Here is a 13,687-nt window from a genome sequence, read left to right as displayed (position 1 = left end):
CACACATGGTGTTGTCACTATTTTTAAATTTTAACTTGCAATATCTCATTACACTTGTAACTTACATTGCCCTATTTATGTGCTTATTTGTCATCTGTATATTTTCCTTAGTGAATGTTTCTTCATGTATTTTGCCCATTTTACAATCAGATTGTATGCTCCTTAACTGTTGAGGTTTGAGAGTTCTTTTTCTTTTTTATTATGTTATGGTAGTCACCATACAGCACATCATTAGTTTTTAATGTAGGGTTCTATGATTCATTGTTTGCGGATAACACCAAGCGCTCCATATAATACATGCCCTCCTTAATACCCATCACTGGGCTAACCCAACCCCCTATCCTTCCATCCTCCTCCCTTCTAAAACCCTCAGTTTGTTTCTCGGAGTCCATAGTCTCTTATGGTTCATCTCCACCTCCGATTTCCCCTCTTTCATTTTCCCCTTCCCTTTCCTAATGTCCTCCATGCTATTCCTTATGTTCCACAAATAAGTGAAATCATGTGATAATTGTCTTCGGTTGATGTATTTAGCTTTAGCATAATCTCCTCCAGTTCCACCCATGCTGATGCAAATGTTGGGTATTCATCCTTTCTGATGGCTGAGTAATATTCTATTGTATATATGGACCACATCTTCTTTATCCATTTGTCTGTTGAAGGACATCTTGACTTCTTCCACAGTTTAACAACTGTGGACAGTGCTGCTATGAACTTTGGGGTACATGTGGCCCTTCTTTTCACTACTTCTGTATCTAAGGAAAATACCCAGTAGTGCAATTGTTGGGTCATAGGGTAGCTCTATTTTTAACTTTTTGAGGAATCTCCACACTTTTTTCCAAGATAGCTGTACCAACTTGCATTCCCATCAACAGGTGTAAGAGGGTTCCCCTTTCTCCACAACCTCTCCAACATTTGTTGTTTCTTGACTTGTCAATTCTTGACATTCTAACTGGTGTAAAGTAGTATCTCAGTGTGGTTTTGATTTGAATTTCCCTGATAGCTAATGATGTTGAACAATTTTTGAGAGTTCTTTACATGTTCTAAATGCTAGTCCCTGTTTAAACATATGGTTTGCAGATATTTTCTCCCATGTATTGTTGGTCTTTTCATTCTCTAAACAGGGTCTTTCACAGAAGAAAAATTTTTAATTTTGATGAAGTCCAGTTAATGAATTTTTTCCTCTTATAAATTGTGCTTTTAGTGTTAAACCTAATAACTCTTTTCTAGGGGTGTCTTGGTGGCTCAGTTGGTTAAATGTCTGCCATCAGCTCAGGTCACAATCTCAGTGTCCTAGGATTGAACCCTGCATTGGGCTTCTTGCTCAGTGTGGAGTCTGATTCTCCCTTTCTCTCTTTTCCTCCCCCTCAATGCTCATTGGCTCTCTCTCTCTCAAATCAATAAATTTCTTTTTTTTTTTTTTTAAAAAGAGCACTTTTCTAACATCAGATTCCAAAGATTTTCTCCATTTTTTTCTAACATTTTATTCCATAATCAATTTTGAATTAATTTTTGTATAAGGTCTAAGAAAGTTCAAAGGTAATTTTCACATCCAACTGCTCTAGCACCATTTATTGAAAAGGCTGCTTCACTTCTAATGATTTAGTTTTTTTGTGGGGGACCAAAATCAGTTGAACTTATTTATATGGGTTTATATTTAGGTTTCCTAATTCTGTTATGTTGATCTATGTGTCTATCCTCACATTCATTCTTGTCACACAGTCTTTTTTTTTTTTTTAAGATTTTATTTATTTATTTGACAGAGAGAGATCACAAGTAGACAGAGAGGCAGGCAGAGAGAGAGAGGGAAGCAGGCTCCCTGCTGAGCAGAGAGCCCGATGCGGGCCTTGATCCCAGGACCCTGAGACCATGACCTGAGCCGAAGGCAGTGGCTTAACCCACTGAGCCACCCAGGCGCCAGTCACACAGTCTTGATTACTATATCTATATAGTACGTCTTGCAGTCAGGTAAACTGATTCCTCCTACTTTATTCCTATTTTCCAAAATTGTTTTACTTACTCCAGTTTCTTTGGTTTTCTATATTTCAGAATATGTATCTACATTAACAAAATATCTTGCTGAGATTTTTATAAGAATCATGTCAAAACTATACATGGGTTTGGGAGGAATTGATATTCTATGTTGAATCTTCTAATCCATAAACATGGTATGTCTCTTCAATTATGTAATTCTTCTTTGATTTTTTTAATCAGCTGTGTAGCTTCCATTATACAAATCCTACCCATACTTCATTAGATTTACATTTAAGGATTTCTGCATTATTTTACCTGATATAAATGCATTGTATTTTTTATTTTTTGTGTCCACACGTTCATTGCTGACATATAGATATACAATTAGTTTTTATATGTTTATTTTTTATCTTATGACCTGGCTGATTCTAGGAATTTTTTTAATATAGATTCCTTGGGTTTTTTTTATATAGAAAATCATGTCATTTTCAAATATCAACAGTATCGTCTCTTTATAACCTGTATGACTTTTATTTCATTATTTTTTCTTGTGGGACTGGCTAACTTCTGACATGTTGAATAACAGTAGTGAGAACGGACATCCTTGCTCTAACCCTAATCCTAAGGGAAAAGTATTTAGTCTTTCACCTTTAAGTGTAATGTTAATAGTTTTTTTTTTTTTAAAGATGTTCTTTATCAAGTTGAGGAAATTCTCCTATATCTTAGTTTTCTGAGTGTATTATATTGAATAGGTGTTGAACCTTGTCTTATTTTTTTCTTTATCAATTGGTAAGACCTTGTGATTTTTCTTCTTTAGCAGTTAATATGGTCAAGTATATTGATTGATTTAAAAATACTGAGTCAGATTTATATCACTGGAAAATAAAAGAGTTTGATCTTGGTGTATAATTCTTTTTATATGTTGTTGAATTCTATTTGTTAAAATTTCGTTAAGAATTTTTGTGCCTGGGGCCCCTGGGTGGCTCACTGGGTTAGGGCCTCTGCCTTTGGCTCAGGTCATAATCCCAGGGTCCTGGGATTGAGCCCCGCATCGGGCTCTCTGCTCTACAGAGAGCCTGCTTCCTCTTCTCTCTCTGCCTGACTCCCTGCCCACTAGTTATCTTTCTCTCTGTCAAATAAATAAATGAAATCTTTAAAAAAAGAAAAAAAGAAAGAATTTTTGTGCCTGTATTCATGAGGAATATTGAGCTGAGGTTTTCTTGTCTTGTCTTTTCTTCCTTTTGTTGTACTGTTTTTGTCTGGTTTTGGTAATACTGGCATTATAAAATAATTGGGAATAATTTCTTCCTCTTCTATACCTGAAAGAAATTGTGTAGGATTGGTTTTCATTCTTCTTTAAACATTTGGAAGAATTCTATGTTAAAACCACCAGAGTTTGGAGATTTTTTTCTTGGTGGTCTTTAAATTAAAAATTCAATTCTGTTAATAGTTATAGGGATATTCACATCAACTATTTCATACTGGGTGAGTTATGGTAATTCAGATCTTTCATGGGATTGGTCCATTTTATCTGCCACAAATGTATATGTGTAGAGTGATTGCAATGTTCCTCTTGATGCACAAAGAGTGTAATATCTCCTGTTTTATTTCTGATATCAGTAATTTGTGTCTTCTTTCTTTCTCTTTCTCAGTTTTGCTGGAGTTTTGTTGATTTTATTGATCTTTTCAGAGAACTATTGATTTTATTGATTTTTTAATTGTTTTTCTGTTTTTAATTTCAATGATTTCTGCTTTATCTTTATTATTTCTTTCCTTCTGTTTGCTTTGGATTTATTTTGCCCTTCTCTTTCTAATTTCTTGAAGTGTGAGCTGAGATTATTGATTTTAAAAATTTTACCTTTTCTAATCCCTACATTCAGTGCTAAAAATTTCCTTTTCAACACTGCTTCACCTGTGTCTCACAAATTTTGTTAAGTTGTATTTTTATTTTTGTTTCATTTAATATATTTTTAAAATTTCCATTCAGACTTAGATTGACCCATAAGTTATTTACAAGTGTGTTATTTAGTTTCCAAATGTTTGGAGATTTTCTTCTTTTCTTCCTGTTACTGATTTCTAGTTTGATTACACTGTGGTTGGAGGATGTACTTTGATTTCAGTTTTGTTTTTTTTTTAACTTTATTGAGATTTCTTTTATTCCTTGAATAGGCTCTATCTTGGTATATATTCTTTGGGCACTTGAATGAAATGAGTATTCTCATTTACTTGAATGAAATTAGTATTCTTTGTTATTGTCCTATAAATGTTGCTTAGATCTTATTGTTTGCTAGTTTTACTTAGTTCTTCTATATCTTTGCTGATTTTTTTTTTTTTTTTTTTTTTGGTCTAGTTGCTCTATCAGTTATTGAGAGATGGGTGCTGGGGTCTCTAACTGTAACTGTGGATTTCTAAAACTGTCTCTTTTGCCTTTCTATACTGTAGCTACTCAAATAACCTCTCTTATTTCATTTTATTTTTATTTTAGTATATCTTTTATAATAAAATAATATGTTAATACAGTAGTATATAAACAGATATACATTAAGAATGCATGTTAAAAAATATTTTTCTGGGGTGCCTGGGCGGCTCAGTGGGTTAAAGCCTATGCCTTTGGCTCAGGTCATGATCTCAGGGTCCTGGGATTGAGCCCTGCATCTGGGTCCTTGCTCAGCGGGGAGCCTGCTTCCCCCTTTCTCTCTGCCTGCTTGTGATCTCTCTGTCAAATGAATAAGTAAAAATCTTTTAAAAAAATAATTTTCTGATTAGAATGTATGATTAAGAGTTTGGAAAAATCACCGGAATTAATGGCAGGGACCATAAATTAAGGAGCCTTGTAAGTCATGTTAAAGAGTTTGTATTTTATCCTGAGGGCATTGGGAAGAGTTAGAAGAACTTAAATAAAATACTAAGGTGAAGAAACATACTATTTACATAGATTATTCTTGCTACAGATAGAAGACTGGCATCAAGGGAATCATCTGGAGGCTGGTGAAGTTCTGACTCCATCAATATTTTCTTATAAGTTTGTACTGGTGTAGGCCATATAAGTGTTCACATATGACATATGAAAGTTATTAATCTCATAGAAAAGCATTTAATTGCTTTTTCACCATTTTTTTCTATAAAATAGCTTCTTTGTGCTGTTCTTTGTCACTACACCCAGACTAATAGTTTACTTCATTGCATTTATTACAGTCTGAAATTCTGTCTTTATTGGCTTGCTTTCTTGTTGATTGCCTTTCTCCTTGCTGCAAATCAAAGAGGGAAGAACAATGCCATTTTCCTTTACCACTGTCTGCTTAACACCTACCTCAAGCCCCCAGTCAGAACTCAGTAAAGATTTTAATAATTTTAATAATCTCAATAATCTGATTTTAATAATTTGAATAAATAAAAGAATTAATAAAATTTGCTTGGGGTCCTTCATCTAGCATCCACACACATGGCCAACTTGCCTGTCCCAGTGTGACGAGGTTCTGTAGCTTTTATCTGGTACTAAAATATAATCCAAGGAGCTCCAAGTATTAAGATGCATGGATTTGGAGCAGTGTGTGAGAAAGGACCCAAAAAGGAGCAGGAAAGAAAATTCTAAGGAAATGAAAATGCCCTATATCTGGATTAGGATAGTATTTGCATGGGTATATACATTTGTAAAACTCATCAAACTGCACTTAAAATCTGTGCATTTTATTAAATTAACATTTCACTTAATACTATTAATGGAAAAATCCACTGAACTTGCTTCATCATATTCTTTTTCAAGCTAAAACAAAGAAAAGGCTCTCAACAAACTACACATTAATTTTAAACCCTGAATCTGCTCTGGCCTTCAGTATGAAAAATTTAGAGCAAGCCAGTTTAAGCTCCAAATTCTTTTTAGACACCCTTTTCACCCCTTTTTTTTCACTTACTCTCTTTCCCCAGATCGCCTCACTTTTTTTTTTCCTTATGTGCACACATAAGAGAAGCCAGCTTACAACTATTAAAATCTTCATGAACACATGGAAAATGAAATAATTTCTCTTGTAAAATTATAATTGATGACAGAAAGCAATAAAAGACCAAAACCATGGAGAAGAAATGGTTTTTTGACATCAATTAGGAGTTAGGGCTTCACTCTTCCTTTTTGTAAAAGAAAGACATGAAGAAACTAATAGATATAGTAGTTCCTATATGCATAAGACTCTTGTTGGGTAATTTTACATCATCAAGAGCCCGCAAAGACCTGCCTTGGTGAGGTTAATTGCAAATGTATTTTGGAAATTGAAATCCAAAATGCCATATGTGCTGGTGCTTTGGACAGTAAAAGGGTTTAACAGCGTGGGAGAAATTTTTCATAACAGAATTAATAATGACACCTTTATTTTCTGAGTTTGTTAGGTCTAGAGATTTTGATGACATTCATTCATTCATTTGGTAAGTATTTGTAAAGACTTCCTTTGTGTAAGAGACCACCTCAGGTCTGGGGGTTCATGAGTGAACATGGATTGGTACCTGCTACTGAGGAATTTCTAAAATGGTAAGGGACAGGGACCTATGAAAGAATAGTAGGACATGGTAAGTGTTGTAATAGTGGTGCATGACTCATGGAATGGGAGTATGCAGGTGGAAAATCACCTGCGGCTGGAAAGTCAGGTAAGCTTTTACACTGGTGGTTAAATTTTAGCTGGGTTTTTTAAATCTGATATGACTTATACTTTATTAGCTATTTCTCATTTTATGCTGTTGTATATATGTTCTCATGGTCAATATCTTGTTAATATACTGGAAAGTAGGTAGTATTCTCCTGAAAGAGAAACTTGAGGTTTGAAAAGGTAAGAAAAACATTTGTCTAAGTGACATAGGTGGCATGTGGCAGAGCCAGAATTTGAATCCAGGATTTGGATGACAGATGCAATCTTTCTTCCTTCTTTCTTTCCTTTCTACCATTGTTTCTCTTCCCATTGCCCTTCCCACCATTTCATCTTGGATATTGAAATATTAAAAGAAGAATAAGAATTAGCTGAAAATTAATAACACAAGAAACAGCAGGAGTTGGTGAGAATGTGGAGAAAGGGGAACACTCTTGCACAGTTGGTGGAAATGCAAACTGGTGCAGCCACTCTGGGAAACAGTATGGAGGTTCTTCAAGCTATTAAAAATAGAATTATCCTATGGTCCAGCAGCTTCACTACTTGGTATTTACCCAAAGGATACAAAAATATAAATTCAAAAGGGTACATGTGCCCTGATGTTTATAGAAGCATTATTAACAGTAGTCAGCTATTGGAGAGAGTCCAAATGTCCATTGAATAATGAATGGATAAAGAAGATATAGCATATATATATATATATTATATATATATATAAATACACACACACATATATGTATATATGTATCTACACAATGAATATTACTCAGCCACCAAAAAATTGAAATCTTGCCATTTTCAATGAATGATATAGATGGAGCTAGAGCTATTATGCTAAGCAAAATAAGTCAGTCAGAAAGACAAATATCGTTATGATTTCACTAATATAAGGAATTTAAAAAACAAAACAAATGAAAATATGGGAAGGTGGAAAGAAAAAAGGAGAGAGGGGAAACAAGACATAAGAGAGTTTTAACAATAGAGAACAAACTGAGGGTTGATGGAATCAGGTGGGTGGGGGAGGATCTAGGCGGGTAATGGGCATTAAGGAGGGAACTTATTGTGATGAGCACTGGGTGTTGTTATGAAAGTGATGAATCACTGAATTCTACTCCAGAAACCAGTATTGCACTGTAGTTTGCACTAGTTAATTAACTAGCATTTAAATTAAAAAGAAAAAATGAAAAGGAATTAAACAACTGGAAAAGGGCATTTCAGTCCCTAAACCCACCCTCCAAAAAGTCAATATGAACAATCAACCCAGAAGTATCCAAATTTGCTCAAGAAACAATCCAGAGATGGCAGAAATATTTCAAGTTCATATCCTTTTTTTTTTTTTTTTTTACATTTCCCCATTCTAATAGAATGTGCTTCCATCCCAGCTCTACCCATTCTAATCACCATGTTGAAGTTCCAGATCCAATAACACCTTTTCATATTTAACAAGTATTTTTCTGATTCCTTATTTTTGTCAAATTTACAATCTATGATGTGATGCCTCATAAATTTGAAAAGAGAGGAAATAAAATTGCCCTCTGAGAGCTCAAATACAAAATTAATAGCTTAAAAAAATCATGACAGAGATATCCAAAGTCTTTTTAAGAAGAAAGAATGAGAGCCATAAGCCACGTCCGCAACTTGAATGAACAGGTAGGCAATTGAGAAGATCCACGATGAAGCACGAAAGTGTCCCACAGAACACCAGAGAAGATTCTTCTCAGAGCAGCCCACATTTTTGTCTTCAGAACTTGATGAGAAGACGATGGTACAGTGTCTTCTTTGGAACCAATCAGATAAACACTCTAATAGTTTGACAAACTCATTTTGTTCTAATCTGTGCTCACCTAGCATTTTGTAATTGGGGTATGGCTCCCTGAGCAGGTTGGCCTGCAGGAATTGGAAGGTATTGGCTATGCCAAAGAGGGCACTGTGGCCCAGTGGACATCATTCTCCGTGTGAATCAATACATTGCTGTCTGTATTAGAGAAGACTTGGAAGGGAATTCTCTGACTCTGAGTCCCTAAAATGCTACCATGGGATGACTTCCTGCTCAGAAGCAGCAAGTGAGACCAGCAGACGGTGACATTGTTTAAAAAAAAAAAAAAAATTATGTTCTCCTTTCCATAAGTAGACCACATCAAAGACAGAAAAACATATCACCCCAGAATAATTTTTTGTCCCAACCCTCTTTGTTTATGGTTTCTGTTATCTTGTTTTCTATGCTTCAATTATAGAAATGCAAAACATGCAAAACACTTGGTCTTCTGTCTGCACAGCAGCAAAGAGTTGTGACTATTGTCTGTTTCATCTCTAGAGGGGGCAACATGCGGGAACAGAAATGTGGAGGACTATCCACCTGGCCTGAGAACATACGGATACCCCTTTTCTCCACTGCCTGCAGATTATTAAGTGATTCCATGTCAGCTCACAATGGAGTATCCTTTGCACAATGGAAGAACCGCACTTGGGCAGAGAAGTGGCGGCTGGGCCAGTGACATCTCAATTGGCCATGGCCTTGCATTTGTCAGGAAATAAACAGTGTATCTGGATAAAAAATAACCTTATCCATTTGTTTTGTGCCTTGTTTCTCCTAAATTTCAATCTCTTTGAGATTAGAAACAACTGTGACAGCAAACAAAACAAAATAAGAGAGGAATCCTTGGAAGAGAGTCAAGGAGCCTCCTCAGGGGTAACCTCTGATCACAGGTCTTTCTTAAAGGGAACTGCTTGCACCCTTCTGTGCACGTCAAGGTAATGAGTGTTCTTGAGGGTAAACACATGAGTAAGACAAGCCTTCTAAACCTTAAGAAGCACAGTGGTCAAAACAAGCTTGCAAACTTCTCAGTTCTACATAGGGCAGAATGATAATGCTAAATAGTTGTACATAGTGGAAGCACTGAGTGAGGAGTGATTCCTTTTGTCAGGAGGGTTGGGAGTCCTTCATGGAAGAGGCAGCACTTGAACTGTAAAACTCTGTGATGACTACAGGACAAAAATATGAGATAATGTCTGGCCTGAAACAAGTGTCCATCAGGTGTTGGTGGACCGTTCATGTATGCCAACACTTCCTTCCGTAGGTTCATGCTACATTTATGAGCCAGTATCACAGAAGTACTGTACCTCCCACCCTTTTTTTTGGCTTGCTTAATCTTACATACTAGATTATACATTCCTTAGGTCCACAAATTGTATATCTTTGAACCCTTTCTGCTGGTATACCACTGCCGGGTACCCCTCAGGTATTCCAAAGATCTTGTTTCTGTAGCTGGGTTATTTAAAGGTTCATTAGCAACATCTATAATAAGTCTCTTGAGTATGTTTCCCTTTCAACATTTAATGCAAAGTTGCTTCATACAGTTGGCACCTAATAAATGTTGCTGACTATGCCACTGAAGGATTAAGAGAAAAAAAACAAAAAACAAAACACCTTTTTTGAGATTCTGCACCTGTCTCTTTGGGCTAAGGTAATTACACAGGTAATTAAGGCAAAAAGAAGCTTGCTGTTTTCATTTGCACTGGACTACCAGGAGTCTAGGTCTACAGTGATCAAATTCTCTAGTTGATGATTTAACTCTCTGTCTCCCCAACTTTTACAGACAAAATTGGAGCCGTGAGCCACTTTAAGGAGGCAAAAAGACTTAGAGGTACCATAATGGACAAGTATCAACTTTAGGAGGGAGAGAAGGATAGATATGTCATTTTTATCTTTAGAAAAATGATCACCCTGCTCACTGCATTTTGGTAAGTGATGGGTAGACCCCTATGAAGATAATGATCAAAAAAGCTGAATGGAATTACAGAAAGAGGTTAAGAGCAGACTGTGGGAGACAGGTGTTTGATATTTGGTAAGATAAAATATGGTGCCCACTCCCTCCTGCCCCCCTTCCTCATTTATCTCTTAGGATGAGGTCTTACCTTGTGATCCTTGTTAGGGAAACCCTGTCTACTGGACACAGGGGAAAACTGAAACCCAAGAGAGCAGTGATGCTGTTGTGTTTTCCAGGGACACCTAAGGAAAGGCCCCTTTAGGCCCATGGGAGTGCGAGGGACAGGAAATGCAACATGAGCTGGTGATGAGGGTTCCTGGGATCCTGGTAAAGAAGGGCCATTCTTGTGACAGAGGCTTCCTGTCCTCTTCTCCAGTGGCTCTGGGCACTTGTCCTATACAACCAGCAAACAAGACAGGCACTGACCTATGCATTTCTTTTCTTTTTGTCATTCACTAAGGAATTTATTAACTATTTTTATAGCATGCCTACGCATGCATAGTTTAAATGCATGTGTGTATATAAACACTATCATACTAAATTTAGCATTACAATGACTTTGTTAAGATTGCATTAAAAAGTGTCAAATAACTGGTATAAAAAATAGAATTATATAGTTCTTCCAAATGCGATAGGTCCTCATATTAATTCTTTTACATGTTTCAAATAAGAATCCCTGCAAAAAAAATAAGTACAGGAATCTCAATCATTATTAAATGCTGCTGAGCATTATAAGGGTGATGGTTTTAATCATTCTTTTCTTTTCAATTTTTTATTGAGGAATAATTTTTGCCCAACACTCGGCCCTGGGTTGCCTTCTCATGTCCCTGCCTGGACTCAGCCAGTATCATTCGGTGGGGTCAGCAGGCAAAGTACAGATGCCATGCGTTATGAATAAACAAAACTCAGATTCAGGCTGAGAAATCATATGGAGGAAATGCAAGCTGTTCAGTGTTGCCTAAAAATCGGAGACAGGAAGTAGGGAGAATAGAGGGTGGGGATAGTTGGGGACTCTATCTGGAGGCACAAACTCAGACATCCTGAAGGTGGGACAGGGCTCCAAGGAGGGATGCAGAAGGTAGGGGTGAGGACTGTGGAGCACTCCTGCCCCTTCCAGGCACATCTCCGCTCCAGCTGAAGGCCACACCAGCATCTGTTGTCATTCTACTGACAATGACATGCACTGGTCAAGCACAGTTTCCTTTATTCTGTGTTATTACTGAGAAAACAAATTTTACTGAGAAAAAAAAGACTGAGGCATGAAGAGCCTTCTTAAGATAAGCTAGAAACATTCACCTTTAAATGGAAATATTAAAATTATTAGGGCACTGTGGGCTGAAAAACACCTTCTCCATAGACTAGAGAATGGGTTTAAAGGCAACAAGCTGTGTCAACAAGGCAGGGCTGGGGCGTGGAGAGGGCTGCACCCAGAGCCTGAGGTATAAGGGGGTGCTCGCTCTCAGGGCCCTGCAACTTCCAGTAGACAAAGACCTGAACCAGCTAGAAGAAAGCATCCAAAAGGGGATAGCAGGACTATCAGATCTCAGGGCATGACTGGATGGGGGATAATGCAGAAATAGAGGTATTCCTGGGCTCAGATCACATAATGTGGTGGCCTGGGGTTTGGGATGAGTTTTTCTACATTTGACATCTGGAACCTTCACTCACCCTCCCTGAGATCTGGTATGGCTCTCCTGAACTCTCTGAGCCTCAATCTCTCCTGTAACCAAAGATGAGAATTTGCTCTCAAGTTGGTGTGGGTATCAAAGGAAAGAGAATCTTATAATCTGGAGGGAAGGAACATTTATAAGGATCCCACTAGGAGAGGGAGGTACTCCTAGAAATCTGGGTCTGGTGATTTCCAGTCCCTGAGAAACTTCTACCAAGTCAGGGTGCATCATGATCCTGGCCCTGACCCTTCCTGGCTGTGTGGCCCCAGGTAAGTCATTTTACCTCTCTGGAGGTAAATACAAGGATCTCCTTTTCCAAAATACAAGGATTCATTTACGTTTGTAAGGTTCTTTCTGACTCTTAAAGAAAAACAAAAAAAAGTGTGTCTATGATTCCATAAACACAGAAGAAAAATTAGACTAAAAGACTAAAAAATTCAGGAAAAAAAAAACACAAAACCTTCCTTGTCTGAAATTTTCACGTCGTGTGGTACAAATGGACATTTCCTTGTCTGCCATAGATAGTCCCCTTGTCTTTTCAAATCTGGATAGTGCTCCATTGTAAGGAATGGGACTGAGTCTAAGGGGCTTGGTGGTGTTCTTCGGACTCCCAGCTGACCCTTTCTAGTAAAGACCTCCCCTGAAGATACCACAACCGTGGTCCTGTGTTTTGTGGGAGGAAATGTTCTCTTGAAAGCCTCTTTTAAAATGCAAACATTTAGCTGAAATTTTCCCTGACAGCAGCTCTTATTCTTATATTCTGACCTTTGGCGAGGCCGCCTCTCCCCACTTCTTCTTTCCCAGGACACCACGCATGGCAGGCTGTAATTTGGCTTCTCCCGGAAGTGCTGGCTGGGCTTCCAGATTCGGCAAGAGCTCTGGCTTCTCTCTGCATTTCCAGAAAAGGAGGGAGTGATCCAAATCAGAGCCTCAAGATTAAGAGGTTTTATCTTTCTTCTGAGAGTTAAAGCTGAAGCCAAACGTTATGTAACAAAGCAGATATGTTCCTACAAAAACAATAGCAGTATTTAAAAAAAAAAAAAACCTCACCAACAATAGCAGTTGCGAGAATTTATGGAGCAGGGTGGACAAAGCATTATTAGTAGCTGGCATTAGCATTTGTTTTAGGGGAGACTTGATACATTGAGCAAAATCCTTTGATTAACCTCTTGGGGAAGAAACCCTGGCGGCGTGGATGAGCAGAAGAAAACAAAGGAAAAAATGCCTTTGCATTCACAAATGGAGGGAGAACTTGGGAAGTGGTAGATAGATGGAAAATTAATGTAGTGGGAGTGCAGGGCCAACTTGAGGTACTTGAGGACGTTTTTAACAACTAAGAGTAGTGATGGCCACAGCTAACATTTTCCGGGGTGCTTGGTAGCAGCAGAATCTACTGTCCTGTGGGGGCAGAATTCCTTCTTCCTTCCCCTGGCTTTACTGGGAGACCATACCCTGTTGTCACCTCTCTGTGAAAGTCTTACACTCGCCCCAGCAAAAGTAGCTACTCTCCTCTGGATTTGGTGATACCCAGCCTGCTGCTCCCTCGTCCATTTGTTTGTTTGCTCATTTGGAAAAACTTCTGCCCTCTGTCACACCTTTCAGCTGGCTCCTGTTCATCCACCTTGCAGGGAGAGGCGATCCCAGGGAG

The 13,687-nt window shown here is 37.7% G+C and overlaps 1 long non-coding RNA gene across 2 annotated transcripts in view; it reads right to left on the bottom strand.

The window, feature by feature from the left end:
* Positions 1-13,687, bottom strand: part of LOC116584913 — a 169,174-nt gene that overhangs the window by 87,477 nt on the left and 68,010 nt on the right. For both annotated transcript variants that reach the window (XR_004283378.1, XR_004283377.1), the window contains exon 3: positions 12,805-12,928. This is a non-coding gene — a long non-coding RNA (uncharacterized LOC116584913). The remainder of the gene's footprint in view (positions 1-12,804; positions 12,929-13,687) is intronic.

The sequence above is a fragment of the Mustela erminea genome, chromosome 2 (genome assembly GCF_009829155.1).
Source record: "Mustela erminea isolate mMusErm1 chromosome 2, mMusErm1.Pri, whole genome shotgun sequence".
NCBI lineage: Eukaryota > Metazoa > Chordata > Mammalia > Carnivora > Mustelidae > Mustela > Mustela erminea.
The sequence above is the reverse complement of the archived record's forward strand: the minus strand, read 5'-3'. Positions and strand labels throughout refer to the sequence as shown.